We start from the raw sequence: 16,175 nt of genomic DNA on the forward strand, positions 1-16,175 counted from the left end.
GTGATGTCTTGACTTGTGAATGATTTGGATTTAAGTGAGGCAGAGTTGCACTAAGTCTTTAGCCTACTCTCTCTTCTAGGGTCATCAAAGTTCAGTGGCAAGACAAAAGGCAGGATGACTGGTGGGGACCCAGGATGTAGTGGATGATCTTGGCATCTTCAAGGTCTGACCAAGCTCTAGGCACTCCATAGAGCCTGCTTCAGCCTCCTAGTGTAACAAATTATTTTCATCTGCCTCATCTGTCAGGCAGAGACAACCCCCTAACTCACTGATGGGTTTAGCCTGGTTTAGCTCATCTGCTGAAATGATTTACTGGGATGTGACCACTGTGCATGCTACAGCTTCTTGGAGTCACAGGGGAGAGGTGAGTGCCAAGTGGATACCAAAGGTGGATGAACAGCCTCAAAAAGGGTTCAGCAATCCCTCACATGAGAGGTATTAGTCCTCTTTGAACACCCATACTCCCCCAAAGAAGGTAATATCATTGGGAAGGCACTAGCAGTGGTGGGGAAGAGGGGATAGAATGGCCAAAGTCCTCTTCAGATGATAGAATTTGAGTTGAGTCTTGAAAGAGGCCACTTTATTCTGAGAAGGGATTCAGAGGCTTTATCAAAGTGCCTAAGGGGTCCGTAAGACAATAAGAGTTAAGAACCCTTACACTAAAGTCTGTGGATCCCAGATTGGAGCACTCTACAATTGACCAAAACATGACTAGACCTTGGTTTGTTCTGCTTAAGTAGGTCAAATATTCTTCTCTTTGCCATGCCACAAGAATAGACATAAGAGATCATTTAAATGTCCCTTATGGAAGGGAGATTGGATAGGGATAAATCAATGAGTCCTGAGCATTCCCCAGAGACTGGGTTATCAACTATTCTTACAAGATCTTAACTTCCCCAATAATTTAGGACTATCCCAAGAAGATCCCTAATTCTTTATTAAACTGGCCAAAAACAGGCTTCCAAGTTTCACTGTCTGGTTTAAGACCTGAATTAATGGCTTGTATTTACAAATTTTAGATAAATACAAGTACACACATTGTAACAAAAGTTCTCAAGGAACATTCCTGAGTTTTATTAAAGGGGTTCCCCCCAAACCTTTCATTGTGTTCCTGAATTTCTGAACTCCACAATGTGATCGCATATTCCAGCATTATATTTAAGATGGTCCTAGAGGCCAGATAGTCTTCATTGATGCATATTGCAACCCTTCGTTGCCTTTTAATTCTACATAATTCTTGCCCATATTTTTCTTATTCTTATTCTTTTTTTACTGCCCCTGAGAATTTCCTTTTATTATTTTCAAATCACTGGTTTTACAGAAATCAAACAGTGCCTTCCAAAAAGAATGATTTTTCAGCCCTTGAAATATGTTCAATCTTTTGGGAATTTTGTCCAAGTTTTTCTACAAATGATCCACAGAAGAGCTCATGTTTTAGCATCCAGTATTCTGGATGCCTTCCTCAAATCCTTTTATTATAGCAAAGATAAAAATATAATTTTTTGGACTAACTCTTTTCTTTTATTCTTATAACAAGGCAAAAGCATTTCCCTTCCATTTGTCACTATAGTTGATTATGCCTTTAACATTTTTTTTACATTCTAGACTGATCCATCCAAATGATTTTCTATTACTTTTGGGTCACTGAGAATTTTTTTTTCTAGCATGGCAGATTTCTGTATTTTAGTGCTATATGCATTATCCAGAGAATAGAGATATTAAAGAGCTGAGCTTTTATGGCAATAAAAAGAAAGTTTGAAAACACTGAACCATATTCCAGAATGCAACCCAAATCTATTCCCTTCTGTTCAATTCTGAGTTTAGCCAATTGTCAAACTTCCATGTCATTGTCTATTTGGCAAAAGCATTGGATTAAGGGCTGATTTGGTACAAAGAATGGTAAAAACATTTCCTGACCTCAAAGAGCTTACATTCTAATAGGCAAAGACAATATGTAAATATCTCAGTATACATACAAGATAGATTCACAGTAGATGAAAGGTGAGAAGGAGATGTGAGAAATTCAGGCATAAGGGAAAGAGGGCAAAAACAAGAATAATAGAAACAGAGGATTTTGTTCAGGGAACAGAAAGTAAGTCAGTATGGCTGGATGATAGAGTACCTAGGAGGAATTAACATGTAAGAACTTTGGAAAGGTAGGAAAGATCCAGGTTGTGAAAAGCTTTAAATGCTAAACAGAGGATTTTAAGATTTTTTATTTATGTGGGAGCTGCTGAAATTTATTGAGTAGAGGTATTGACATGGTTAAACCTGTGCTTTAGGAAAGTCACTTTGTCACCTGTGTAAGGGGTGGATGGGAGTAGGGAGGTAGAGACTTGAAGCAGAGACATAAATTAGAATAATAATAATAATAATAATAATAATAATAATAATGCAAGTGAGAGGTGAAGAGAGCCTGACCTATAATGGTAGCTGTGTGGGTAGAAATAGGGAAATATGTAGGAGAGATATTATGAAGGTAGAAATAACAAAATTTGGCAACTGATTAGATATGTGAGATGAGTGAGAGTGAAGAGTTGAGAATGACCAGAAGTTGGAAATCTGAGTTCCACTTTGTCACCTATCCTTGGTATGCCCATCGACTATTCTCATACATATTTGTAGAGACGAGTGTAAGGAATATAATGACCTTTACAGCCTACAAAGTCAATGAAAAAGCTTCAAGGGAACTCAAAACTACTGGGTCACCCTGTCAGAGTAAGACCAGTAGTGACCCACTGTATAAATGGAGATTTTGAACCTTTGACTTCATTCCCCAGAAATCCTTAATATTTCCCAAAATTCTGTATAATCTCTCCTGTGTCTCCATGTTGGTGAGATCATGTTATTGGTATTTAACTGGCGGTAACTCCTCCCACACCCTCTTTGGCTTACAGTCAGAGATGATGGTGGTAAGGTGGGGATTTTGAAATGGCTAATCAGCCATGGGCATGTGGTTTTTATTTTGTATCCTCTTTATTCCTTGATTTCTAATGATCATTTAATAAACCTCCTAAAATACAATATTTTTATTATTAAGATATAATTTTAATTTTTACACCACCCAAGGGCCCTTTCCCACTAACTTGTTGCCAGTTCCCCAAAGGTCTTCCCTTCCAACTGGTATTAGTCAGTAACAATCTCCAAGCCCAAGCTCTTTGTCCAGATCAGAACCCTATAGAAAGCCACAAGTGGCTTTTTAGTGGGTGCCCCATTCCCCTCAAAGCCCCAGAAGGATGCAGTTTCCTCTTTCCATCCTTCTCCATGACTCTCCTTTATTTTGTATCTCCCCTCAATAAAACTGGCTTGATGTGAACTCTGTTTCCTTGTATGAGACTTGATATTTTGAACCTTCCCAAGTCTGTGGTAAGACAATGAGAAAGAAGGGAATTTGGGTCCTGGAAGGGAGCTTGAGGGTCATAGAAAGATAAGATTCTAACTGCTTTTTATTAGACTTCATTCCCCACAATCCCATAAAGAAATCTTACTTCACAAGCTCTATAAACGGAAGGCAAAATTCAGGCAGATAATGAATCACTCTGGCTGATAACATTTTTGGTTTCTTATCTGTAAAACCAGAATCCACTAGAAAGGGCTCCATGCACACAAGCCTACATGAGTACATGCTTGTACGTGTATACACATACTCCAGGGCCCCCCAGGACAGAGGAAATGGTTCAGTCCAGGAAGTAACTAAGTTTTGACTAAGAAGAAATTACAGGAATATTTTCCTTTTTAGAGAAATAGATCCTAAAGTGAGGGCTGTTGCTGTGAAGTTGATGGATGCTATTGGAGATGCCTCATGACTTCATGAGTCCCTTTGGGATTGCTGCCAACTTGCCCTGCATTGTCAGACTCATACTTTGGAGGAGAAGATGTCCAATTGCATCTAGGGTGTCAGTGAAGCATGTGGATCCTTGGCTTGGTTTTTGAAGAAATTGGACCCCTATTTAAAAACCTGCACAACACAAGCCTACAAAACCTCATGGGAAGAGGCCTTGATTCATAAAATAATTGAGAAACAGAACATTGGAAAGGCAGGAAAAATAGAAAATTTAGAAATGGAGCAGGGGTCCCTGAAGTATTGCCCACAGAATAGTTTTTTTGTGCTTTAAAAAGAAACATATTTTTAAATTAATAGTATAGCAACATATATAGTGACTAAGGACCCCAAACCATTATATGATCTCTCTTCTTCCATGATTCCTTTCTCTTTCCCTTGTCCTTTCAAAAAAAAGGAGCAACATGCCTCAAAATAAAAAATTTTATTTTTGATTTATCATTAAGTGGATCTTTAAAGCTCCTGGAGGCATGTAAAACACAATGGAATTGTGCATTGGCTATGGGAGGAAGGGAAGGGAAAGAGCGTGAATCTTGTGACCATGGGAAAATATTCTAAAATAAATAAAATTTTATAAAAAAAAATAAAATAAAGCCCCTGGAAGGACTGAAGCCCAAGAAAGCACAAGATTAATCATGTTACAAAAGTGATTTTGATTTATTTTTCTAAGAAAAGGGAAGTTATTAATCCAAAGCCAAATCAAAAACAAACAAAAAAATAGGATAAGGGCTGGTAATTACTCTTATCTTCTCAACTATTTTTTTTCCTAATGTAACAGTACTGTCTATGACCTCTTCTTTAAAGAGCTTTTCCCCTGTTTGAAATAATCTTACTATACATTAAATCAAAAACAAAATCCTTCTGTTGATGCAAGCTACTTCTCAAATTTTTATTTCTTAAAAATTTATCTCTAAACATCTTTAAAATTCTTCTGCACTGATTTCCAGAGTATTTAGGTTGAGTCTACCCAGAGCCCTAAGTGGAAATTGCAAGACTCAGAACAAGCCCAGTTGAGCAATAAAGGTATGGGAAAGAAACTCCTGATTCTATTAGTAATTCTGAATGTCCCATATGCCAAGGATTCCCAGAACAATTACTTAATACTAAGTATTAAGATAGTACTCCCTGAATGTGGCAAAATTGGGACACATGCATTGTTGGTGGAGTTGTGAATTGATTCAACCATTCTGAAGGGCAATTTATAATTATGCCCGAAAATATAATTATGCTGGATCCTTTGATCCAGCAATACTACTATTGGTTCTATATCCCAAAGAAATAAAAAAAATAGGAAAGAACCTGTTTGTACAAAAATATTTATAGCTGTTCTTTTTGTGGTGGCAAAGAATTGGCAACTAAAGGGATGTCCCTCAACTGAGGAATGGCTGAACAAAATGTGGTATATGATAGTGATGGAATACTATTGTGCTATAAGGAATGATGAACAGTATGATTTCAGAAAGAACTAGAAAGACCTACATGAACTGATGCAGAGTGAAATAAACAGAACCAGGAGAACATTGTACACAGTAACTGAAATATTGTGAGATGATCAAATGTGAGAGACTTTGCTACTAACAGCAACACAATGATCCAGGACAATTCTGAGGGACTTGGGAAAAAGAATGCTATCTATATGAAGAGAAAGAACTGATTAAAAATACAAATGAAAAGATATGATTTATCACTTGATATATGGTATATGAAATCATTTATCATATGATTTGTAATTTGTTTATTTATTTATTTTATTTATCATTTGTTATTTATTTATATGATTTGTGGTTTTGGTTTTATAAGATTATTCACTTAAAAATGAATAAATGGAAATATTTTTTTGCTTGATAATACATGTATAACCCAGATTAAATTGCTTGTCAACTCTGGGAAGAAGGCAGGGAGACAACATGAATTATATAACTTTGGAAAACTTATGTGAAAATTTGTTATTAAAATAAAATAAAGATATAGTAAGCAAAAAAAAAAAAGGATAGCACTCCCTGATTAAATACAGTATGAGAATATGGTGGCCCAGGAAAGAATATGATGATAACAAGACTTGAAAAGTGGGATCAGACACTTCTCCCCAGAATCCTGATATCCAAAGGGACTTGTTTGTCCCCTGCCAATGTCCTCCTACTCTTTGGGGGCATGATCACTAAAGATAGGATGGGTACAATGCTCAGATGTTTGTGCCCTGGAGCAAAACCCTTATTGCCTCATAGTAGCTATGGCTCTAGATCCAGCCCCTCTTCCTGGTTTCACAGGAACATTGCCACTTCCTCACATGGGATGCTGAAGTTATAGTGTTTGATTATAGTGGTTCTACTATTGCCACTGATGAGAAAAGATAATTATAGATACAACAGTGGATCTGTTCTTATTTCTCAGCTGTTCATTGTTTTCTAGTTTCATTGACAAATGTTTTTGGTATTATCTGACTTGAACCTAATAAAAGCTCTCATTAGACCCATTTTCTGCTTTACTGTTTCTTCCTGTTTTGTTTTGTGATACTGGTTATAATCTCATTTCATTCTCATCCACAATATTTTAAAATGAGCTAATGATGTTATACTTGGCTACTATGTTTCTTCACTTGGCAAGGAGATTGCTGGCTGAAGTAGTTTCTGGGATCTTTTAGCTTCTTCCAATTTTTCATTGCTTAACCTTTTCTATGAAATCTTGATAGCATCATTGATTTTACTGACAAGTTCCTTAAACAAGTTGGAGCTGCCGTAACTCTCATTTTTTTCTACTCTTTTGGTATTTGCTTTGGTCGCTTCTCCAAATAGTCAATAATCTGACTGAACACAAACACCTAATTCAGAAATGACTGCTAAACCAAGTATTAGACTAAAAGCCCAAGATAAGACACATTTTCAAATATGGCAAATGTATGAATTTGTTTCACTTGATTATACTTATTTGGTTCAAAAGAAGTTTTTATTTGGTGAGGAAATTGTGGGTGAGGAATGATAGAGATAACAAAAAATAAAGAATCCCAATGAAATATTAGAAAATACTCAGAAAAGAACAGAAGGAAGCTCAGAAGGGGGAGACAGACAATCGGGGCAATGTTGGTACTAGTGTGTTATATTTAATATATGTGTTTGTTTTTTTAATCCTTCTCTTCTGTCTTAGAATCAATACTAAGTATTAATTCCAAGCAGAAGAGGGATAAGAGGTAGGCAATTGGGGTTAAGTGACTTGCCCCAGTCACACAGCAAGGAAGTATCTGAGGTCATGTTAGAACCCAGATCATCTTGATCCCAGGTATGCTATGTACTGTGCTACCTAGCTATCTCTAATGCATAATTTTCTTCCTTTCTTTCTTCCTTCCTCCCTTCCTTCCTTCCTGTCTTTCTCTCTTTCTCCCTTCCTTCCTGTCTCCCTTCCTTCCTGTCTCTCTCTCTCTCTCTTTCTTTCTTCCTTTATTTCTTCCTTCCTTCCTTCCTTCCTTCCTTCCTTCCTTCCTTCCTTCCTTTCTTTCTTTCTTTCTTTCTTTCTTTCTTTCTTTCTTTCTTTCTTTCTTTCTTTCTTTCTTTCTTTCTTTCTTTCTTTCTTTCTTTCTTTCTTTCTTTCTTTCTTTCTTTCTTTCTTTCTTTCTTTCTTTCTTTCTTTCTTTCTTCTATACTTCCTTCCTTCCTTTTTCTCCCTCACCTTTCATATTAGAATCAATACTGTATATTGTTACATGGCAGAAGAACAGTGAAGGCTAAGCAATGGGGGGGGGGGGTCAATTGACTTGCCCAGGGTCACACAACTAGGAAATGTCTGAGGCCAAATTTGAACCCAAGACCTCTCATCTTTAGGCCTGGCTCCCAAGCCACTGAGCACTGAGCTAGACCCTATTAATGTTTTTTAAAATGCTGTACATCCTTTGTTATTCTTTGCATATAGAAATGTTCATGGTTTATTAAAATGTATTCATATTTTTTTAATTTTTAAAAAACAAAATGGGTTTAAAAAAAGAAATTACTACTATGAACTTGGAATTTATCAAGAAATTTATTAAAATGTCCATGCCCTTTAGCCCAGAAATCCTACTACTAGGTGTGTGTGCATAAATATATATATATCTTTATTTCAATATGCATATTTATATTAATATATTATACTATATTTATTATAATGTGTATATACACATTATACACATATACATACACATAAAGATCAGAGATAGAAAGGTTCATTTGAAACAAAATAGCAGAAGTGTTATATTTTGTGAAAGAAAAAGACTAGAAAATATTTTGGTTCTCATGAGTGGGGAATAGCTAAACCAACCGTGATTCATAAAGGCAATGGATTGTCACTGTCCTGTAAGAAATGATGATTGTGAAGAAGACAGAGAAACATGGGAAGCCTTATATGAGCTTCTGCAAAGTGAAGTAAATCAACTTTTTATTGAAGTCAGTGAGTATTAGTCTTCTCCCACTGAAGAGGAGGCAGGGAATGGGGCTGATGACAGGATGACTTGGTTTAGAAGACCTTGTTGAGGGCTTCATAGAGTGTCTCTAGTCGTCCCCTACAATGGATTTTGACAAATAAGTCACACTTAAATTCATGAGTTTTTTTCATTTTACTTATCCTGATTATAATTATCACACATCCCGTGAGATGATATTCCTTGAAACCCCAGCCCCTTTTACCTCTACCCTATCACTGTCACTGAAATAGAAAGGGACTACCCAGAACTGAAGCCAACTTTGCATTTTTTTCTGTCTCTTATGTTGCCTAAATTAAAACACTTTACTTTTTCCTAATTAATTCTTTTCATACTACAATGGATTCTCCTCTGGGTTAGTAGTCCCTCCAGTAATACCAACTGCCCACCAGTTATGCTTTGTCGTCTTGTATGATTCTTGTCCATGCCACCATATGACTTCTCAAACTTGGCACATAGTAGGTACTTTAAAAAGGTTTGTTGGTTAACTGATTGATTTTCCACACAGTTATCTACCTAAAGGCACTATAGTCTTCTTTTAGGCATTTTAATATTATATGAGTAGAAGAGTATCATTGGAACTGTCCATCTGCTATCCATGCTATGTGATGTGCTCAGCTCTTTTTCTGATCATATATTTCCTGGATAAACACTTTTTATGCCCATTTTTGCATACGGGTCAAGAATAAGGCTGATGTATGCCCACCATATGTCTCTCCATTGTTTACAATTTTGTTTCTTTGGATATTGTGATGTTCCTCCATTCACCAGCAAATAATAGCAATGAAAGAATATTGGAAATAAAAGATGGGATTTTGTGCTAGCGAGTGGTTAAAATACTAGGTGATTTCCCAGAGGTATTCCCAGCCATTCTGTCATTCTTGTAAAATGGATCCTATTATAACTCCAGCATCTCCAATTCAAATGAGCTGGCCACTCTGGGGTCAAATAAATATTGTGAATTGCCATGCTTCTAAAATATGTCCCCCATCACTCCTATGATCGTTTATGGGATTAAGGAAAGTTTGAGACTTGGTAAGAGGGTGAGAGAAAAGGAATATTTCACTATCTCCCACTTCATGATCAATCTGTTCTCTGTGCTTTATCTGACAGTTGGTGGTAAAGAAAAGAGTTACTTTGGTTTCCATTATTGGTTTAGTTTAAAAATCAATGAAGATGAACTTGAAATCGACAACCACTTTGTGAATAATGACTCAAGGGGAGGCCTCCAGAGAATTACTATCTTGACAGTTACTTGTTTCCCACTGCTAAACAGATTTGTTTTTAGGGATAAAAAACAAAACTGCTAAGTCTTTACAGCAAACAAATCAAAGCTATCGTTGCTTCTGGGAAGTTGGCATTACTCCATTGCTTGGGACTCCACTCACCATACCAAGGAATTCACTATTCCCTGCCAGTACTCCCCTAGATGTATTGTCTCCCCATTAGAATGTGAGTTTTGGAAGGCAGGGAATCTTTTATATTTGTATTCCAGGGTTTAGTATGGTGTCTGGTAGTAAAAAAGCTTTTCATTCATTCGGACATTTAGCATTCAGATGTGCAAGTGGAAAATTTGCCACACCTTAGCTACATTCCCAGCATCCTTTTAAGTTAAATCCTCATTTTACTTAAAGAGACTTGGGATATAAATTTGGCTGAGACTCATGCTGCCGGGTTCTTTTTTGGGAGCTTGTACTTTTGGTAAAGTGCTGCAAGTGTGAGTCTCTGGCTCTCTTTACTCTGTTCACTTGACTGAAAGATCTTTTTTTTCTTTTCTCTCTCCTTTTGATTATTATTAAAATCATATATATATGTATATATATACATATATATATATACACTAGTATTTATTCATTTTTACTCCTACACAGGAAAAAGTGCCCATGAAAAAATGGAACCTGTTCACATTTAAAAAATAAATTTTCATTAATAGCTTTTGTTTTTACATCTTGAATTTTCTCCTCTAAGCTTTCTCCCTCCATTCTCCCAGAGATACTCCTAAAAGAAGTCATGTTATTAAGAAAAAAAATGAAACAAAGAAGTGAAAACATCAGCAAAACCAATGAACAGATTTATAAAAAAAACTATTAAAATATATGTAATGCTCCACTCTTTCATATTCTTACTTCTGCAAAGGAGTGGAGTCAGGTTGTCCTCCCATATCTCTCCTTTGGGGCTATTTGTTCTTTGTAATTTTGCAATATTTGCTTTTGTAGTAATATATTTGTGGGTGGACACCTGAGGAGAATGGAAATAGAGAAAATGGGTAAAGGAGAGAGAGAGAGAGAGAGAGAGAGAGAGAGAGAGAGAGAGAGAGAGAGAGAAGGGGAGAGGGAGAGACAGAGAGAGAAGGGGAGAGAGAGAGAGAGAGAAAGAGAGAGAGAGAGAGAAGGGGAGAGGGAGAGACAGAGAGAGAGAGAGAGAGAGAGAGAGAGAGAGAGAGAGAGAGAGAGAAGAATAAAGACTCAGACACAATGAGTTAAAAAACATGGGCTCCATCGTGCGTGCTCCTCTGATGGTATTGAGAGAGAGAGAGAGAGAGAGAGAGAGAGAGAGAGAGAGAGAGAGAGAGAGAGAGAGAGAGCTGCACATGGTCCCAATCTTTTATTGCAAAATCTAGGAATTTGGAGTGGGAGGTAACTAACGATTGTGACATGGTATAGGATTTAACATTGGTTCAATTGACAATCATGTAATCAAAGAGAAGGAGGTTAATAAAATATGTGACTTATTAATGAATGTGGTCTAACAAGGAGGTAGCTAGTAACCTGTGGCAGCTAACGCACTGCCCAGGAATTCTTTTGACCTTTAGACTGAAGATTTGGAAATATAATGATCAATAAGTCACATGACTCTGTGTCTGGTATATGAGCACTTAGGTTACAATATCAATACATCAATAATACTTTCAACCTGAGAATATACCTGGGATGCTACAGTTTTTGACTCCTCAGTTGTGATTCTCTCCATTTAATTAGTTGCATACTTATACTTTTTCAAATGCACTAGGAGATATGGTTTGCAAACCCAGAGCTCATTGGACATTAGAAATAGAGTTGGAAGGGGCCCAAGGGTTCATATAACCCACCCTCTCATTTTATAGGTGAGGAAACTGTGACTTGTACAAGGTCACATAGATAATAAGTAATGAAACTAGGATTTTAATTCAGGTCTTATATGATCAAATCCAGCATTGTTTCCATTGGTCCAGCTGAGTTAGTGAGTGAACTTTATGTGACCTTTGGTGTAAATAAAGTAATAATATTCAAATTTAGTTAGTTGTGTGACCCTGGACAAGTCACTTAACTTCTGTCTCAGTTTCTTTAACTGTAAAATGGAGATAATAATAATAATAATACCTATGTCCAAAGGCTGTTGTGAGGATGAAATGAGATATTCGTGAGATACTTAGAATAGTGTCTTTTATATAATAAGTACCATATAAACATTAGTTATTATAATTTTTGATAATAGTAACTAAGTTTATTATAAAGTTTGATATTTTACAAAACACTTTCTTGGAAGGTAGCTATTATTTTTCCTATATTATTGGTGATGAAACTTTAGATTTTCTTTTTGGGAGTCTGACCCCATTCTTGCTTGATGGCTAGAATGTGAGAGAAGAGAGATAATACTGTGAGGGAAGAGATCTCAAATCTTTCCCATTTAAGACCAATATGCGGCCCATGAGCATGGACCTCAGTTCTTTAGCTCAGAGCTTATTCTATCCTTATAAGTGAAAGAAATTAGAGATGACTAGATTTCTTGTGAGCTTTGAGAGTTCAGGAAAGCAAGCCACCTGACATCCAGAAGCAGTCCAAGTCAGGTTTTATGGCCAATTAAATCCAGCATTAAGAGACCCCAAGGAAAAAACAAGTTTTGGTCTGTTGGTAGACTGAGAATGGAATTCATCCAAGAGCAGTGCCACAATTGGATGTGGATTTCATGGGTTCACCAGGATGTAGAAACTTGGACAAATATGAGCATCCTCTCCCTAGCGACCAAAGCAGGATAGGAGAGAGTAGAACTCCTAGGTGTTGGGGGAAATGATTGTGTTTATATAGGTAACTAGGTGGACAGTTCATAGAATACTAAACTTGGAGTCCGGAAGAACAGTGAGTTCAGATTCTATATCAAGCACTTATTAATTCATTGTCTGATTCTGGGCAAATCACTTTAACTTTTTTTTTTTTGCCTAATTATTCTCATCTGTAAAGTGAGGATAATAATTTTATTATCCTCTACTTCCCAATGCTATTGTGAGACTCAAAAGAGATAACACATGTAAAAGACTTTGTAAACTTTAAAGCTTTCTAAATGCCAGCTAACATCATTATCTGCAAAGTAAATTTCCTTTTTTTGGGAGTCTGAGAGAAACTTAGGGAGACTTATATGAAAAAAATGCAGACTAAAGTGAACAGAACAATTTATAAAATAATATATTAAAATAATAACATTGTAAAGACATTTGAAATTCTTATCAATGCAATGATCAACCATAGTTCCAGAAGACTAACAATGAGGTATCCTACCCATTCTCTGACCAAAAATTGATAGGCTAATGGTGCAGAATAAAACATATTTTTAAAATATGCCCAACACAGGGATCTGTTTTGTTTGACCAGGCATATTCTTAGATGGGTTTTACTTTTCTTCTTTTTTCTTTCTTTTTCAGTATGGGGTGGGGGAGGTTAGGAGGCAGAGAAAATACATTTTTGTTCAATCAATAAATTTTTTCTTTAAGGGGGCAGCTAGGTGGCTCAATAGATTCAGAGTCAGGACTAGAAACAGGAGGACATGGGTTCAAATTTGGCCTCAGACACTTCTCAACTGTGTGACCCTAGGCAGGTCATTTAACCTCAGTTGCCTAGTCTTTACTACTCTTTTGCCTTAAAACCAATACTTTGTATCAACTCTAAGACAGAAGGTAAGGGTTTTCCATTTATTTTCATTATTATCTTTTGCGTAAATGGATTTGAACTGTTAGTCCCTGGCAACTTACAGTGATGGAAACACATTGGAATGGGGATTCAAACAGGGTATTAGAGAAAGATACTCCATTGCTCCCTCTTAGGGGTATCCCTAGATCTCTGAGAGGAAAATGTAGCCAATCTTTCTATGGAGGGGTAAGGCAAGAGAATAACTGCTATACATTTAATAAATGTGTTTTCATTCATTAAAAAATAATCATTTAAAAAATTTAGGCTCAGAGTCAGGGAAAAAGTAAGTGTTAAGAGCTAAGACTCAATCCCAAGCCTTCTGACTCCAAGACCAGACGTCTATCCAAGACAACATAGCTAGAGTTTATCTAGTTCATCTGAATATTCATGGGAACCAATATGGGGAATTGAAAACAGAAAAAGTGGCATCTTTTTCTCTTACATTATCCTCTAAGACAAAGATAGCTAGTGGCAAAGATCCATGCACAGAGTCCTCCTCCCTTTTGCACCCTAAACACATTACCAAGGGAACTCCTCCAAAGCTTGTAAGGATCTGGATCTAGTTAATTAAGACTGTTGTGTTCCAAACATGCCTGGGGGTAATTCAGGAATCTAAAGAAGGTTCTAGCTTTCTTTACTCTCCAAAATAGAAATTTGTGTAACTCCCAATCTTTGGGGTTGCTCAGACCTAGTATTATTATTGCTATGTTACATATGTTATATATAAAATATAAAAATAAATGGTAACTAGCATTGGTCTCAGCTCTACTCCCTGGACCATGGACCAAGAGCCAAGAGCCAAGACCCCCTTGTTGCTTCCTCCATCCCTAATTTATAACAACCATGACATCGCTACTTCAGGGTCTCTCTGGTTGGACAGACTTGACCTCAGTCTGGGTCAGAGGCCAGTCAGTCTTCCAGATGCCAGGAGTCACTGGGACAAGAGACAAGCATCTTCAAAACACTAGGGAGCCACAAGACCTCTGGTGCCCTCCCATAGTAGTATATCTGTCTGTCCAAAGGGTAGGGCTGAGACCAACCAAAATAAATTTTCAATTTATATTCAATTCACACATTTCCAAATATATCTAATCCACCATTCCCTACCCATGAAGCTGTCTTCTTGTAACAAAGATTAAAAGAAAAAAATGTACAGAAAAACTAATCGATCAATCAACCACATTTGATAGTATGTTCAATATTCCGTATTGATCCAATAATCCCTCATTTCTACAATACAGAGCTTTTAGGTTTTAAAAATAGTATTTTATGATAAATTTTATTACAGGGCAAAAATATTAGCAATTGAGCAAGAGGAAAAGATTAAAATAAAAGATAAAAAGAGGAAGGAATTTAAGTTTATGATGTATAATCCTGATCCTAAATACAAACCAAAAAAGATTAGTTCAAGTCAGGCTCTGCTGTTGGAGTTAGAAGCAGTCTAACCAGTCTGGAAAGTAACTTGTAATTGTGCATTTTTACAAAGTGACTAAAATGTCCATACCCTTTGACTCTAAGATGCCACTTCTCAGCACGTACCCCAAGAAGGTAAAAGACTGAAAGAAATGTTCCATATATTTCAAAATATTCATAGCAACACTTTTTTTGGTAGCAAAGAATTGGAAGCAAAGTAAGTGCTCTTCATTTGAGGAATGCTTAAACAAGTTGTGGAGCATGAAAGTAATAGAATATTATTCTATTGTCTTAAGAAAGAATAAATATAAAGAATTCACAGAAGCACAGGACGACTTATAAATGAATAATAAATGAAGCAACAATTAAATAATGATCGTATTGGATGTAATTGGGATTGATCTGGAGAGTCTCTGATCAATCTGATGAATCCCTCCAAATCACATGATGAAATTACAGGGCATGAACCTTCGCCAGGAGGGGATACACACCTTAGCCCCTTGCTAAGAGATGTACCCATTAGTCATTTTCTGGGAGACACCGTGAACTCTAATTAGTGGCTAGGGCTGCTTTCTGATGACTGAGGTCTAAGGGCATCAGCTCTTGTCAGAGGAATAACCATCCCTGCAGTAAGGGATGAGCACGAGCTCTGAACTATAATTCCCCTTTTAGATCCTTTTTGCAGGCTTTCTATCTCTTAGACTTGCAAACAGGGGTGTAGCAAGGTAGATGGGTAGGGATTGCTCCAAAATGGCAGTTCATAGCATAAACAAATGGCAGTGAGGGACGTGCGCTTGCCCAGAGCCGAAGAAATGAACTCCCACTCCTCAGTTCTGAGGATAGACGCCCCCAGCCTTGTAACTACCTAATAGGCAATGCCAAATTCAGGTTCTCCTGTCTAAGAGTTCCTGAGGTCAAGAGCTGAGCATAAGCTCTTGACCAATGGGATCTGCCTCAAACTAGAGGACTTCAGCCAAGTTTAGAGGGCCCAGTAGATCTGGATCTTGCCAACTCTTCACAATATTACTGTGAGAAAGTATGGTCAGCAAGATACAAAGCATGGTTGCTTTTGGGAAGAGACTAATTACAAAATGATTCAATGAATGTTAGGGACACTGTGGTGGTTTCTATGGGAAAGAGAGACTCACCAGAATAATGGAGGATTACCCTGACAGTAGGACAGCTAAGTGATATGGTGGATAGAGCACAAGACCTAAAGTAATGAAGATTCTTCTTCCTGAGTTCAAATCTGGCCTCAGACACTTATTAGCAATATGGCTCCAGGCAAGTCATTTAACCCAGTTTGCCTCAATTTCCTCTTTTTAAAAAAAAATTCATTTATTTATTTAATTAATTTAAAATATTTTTCCATGGTTACATGATGTGAAATTGGAAACTGTTACCCTAAAAACTATGATTCCCAGCAAAACTACAATTCCCAGAAGCCCACTCACTTCCTATTATTACATGCTGACTTAAACAGGAGATAAATTGGGTATAGTTCAGTCTAGCTCTCTTTACTTCCTGTTGGTGGCTT

Source organism: Monodelphis domestica, chromosome 2, assembly GCF_027887165.1.
Source record: "Monodelphis domestica isolate mMonDom1 chromosome 2, mMonDom1.pri, whole genome shotgun sequence".
Classification (NCBI taxonomy): Eukaryota; Metazoa; Chordata; class Mammalia; order Didelphimorphia; family Didelphidae; genus Monodelphis; species Monodelphis domestica.